The 1343-nt window shown below is 53.1% G+C and overlaps 1 long non-coding RNA gene across 1 annotated transcript in view; it reads left to right on the forward strand.

Annotated features, from left to right (window-relative positions):
* LOC139793655 (uncharacterized) overlaps positions 1–995 on the forward strand; it is a 1270-nt gene extending 275 nt beyond the window's left edge. The window contains exons 1-3 of the long non-coding RNA XR_011724696.1: positions 1–499; positions 616–698; positions 848–995. The exon at positions 1–499 is cut by the window's left edge and continues 275 nt beyond it. This is a non-coding gene — a long non-coding RNA (uncharacterized lncRNA). The remainder of the gene's footprint in view (positions 500–615; positions 699–847) is intronic.
* Positions 996–1343: the final 348 nt, after the last annotated feature.

Below are 1343 nucleotides of genomic sequence, written 5' to 3' on the forward strand. Positions count from 1 at the left end.
TCCAGATCTCTCTAGAGCCTCATGCCATGAATCCAACCTGTCCAGATCCTTCTGTAGATCCTTATCCCATCACTCCAACCTGTCCTGGTCCTTCAGTAGATCCTCATCCCATGAATCCAGCCTGTCCAGATCCCTCTCTAGAGCCTCATCCCATGAATCCAGCCTCTCCAGGTCCCTCTTTAGCCTCATCCCATCACTCCAACCTCTCCAGGTCTCTCTCTAGAGCCTCATCCCATGAATCGAACCTGTTCAAATCCCTCTGTAGATCCTCATCCCATCACTCCAGCCTGTCCAGATCCCTCTCTACATCCTTATCCCACCACTCCAACCTCTCCAGGTCCCTCTTTAGCCTCATCCCATCATTCCAACCTCTCCAGGTCCCTCTGCAGACCCATTCCCACCCAACTTCGTGTCACCTGCAAACTGACCGAGCGGCTTCTTCTCTCTTTATAGCGGCTACAAGAACGTGAAGAGGCAGCCCACAGCCCTCAGCAAGGAGGTAAGAGGGGGCACCACGTGTCCCCACACCACTGACCCACGCAGATGTGTGTGTGTGGGGTGTGTCCCCTCTGTTTTTTGGGGACACACAGGCAGGATGCTCCTTGTCCCCCCCAGGACCTGGCTGAGGTGTGCAAGCGCGACGGCGCCGAGCGGGATGAGAAGGACGTGGATCGAGTGGTGGGGTTGGGCAGCTCCAGGTACTGCAGGCTGGGGTGTCCCACACCTCAGCACCCCATTTCAGGGCAATTAGATTTTTTTTTATTATTATTCTTTTACCCTTTTTAAAATTTACCCTTTTTAAAAGTTTTTATTTAATTACCTGACTCGTGGCTGTGTCTCTCCCCAGTGGCAGCGCCGGGCGGGTGATCCTCTCCAAGGAGGACAAGGAGGTGGCCAAGTTGGGGCTCTCTGTCTTCACGGTATGAAGTCTTCCTCTTGGGGTTTAAAAAACAAAAAAAGATGGAAAAAAAGGAAAATTTTATAGAAAAATAGAATGGGTTGGGTTGGAAGGGACCCTAAAGACCTTGTTCCAACCCCCCTGCATGGGCAGGGACACCTCCCACCAGCCCAGGTTGCTCCAAGCCCCATCCAACCTGGCCTGGAACATTTCCAGGGATGGGACAGCCACAAATTCCCTGGGCAACCTGTGCCAGGGTCTCACCACCCTCAAATTAAAGATTTTCTCCCCCATGTCCAACCTCAATCTCCCCTTTCTCCCCAAGTTCTAACCCATTTCCCTTCTCCTCTCCCTACCCCCCCGTGTCCAAAGCCCTCCCCCAGCTTTCTTGGAGCCCCTTCAGATATTGGAAGGTTGCTCTGAGCTCACCTGGGAGCCTCCTCTT

Source organism: Heliangelus exortis, chromosome 2 (assembly GCF_036169615.1).
Source record: "Heliangelus exortis chromosome 2, bHelExo1.hap1, whole genome shotgun sequence".
NCBI classification, from domain to species: Eukaryota; Metazoa; Chordata; class Aves; order Apodiformes; family Trochilidae; genus Heliangelus; species Heliangelus exortis.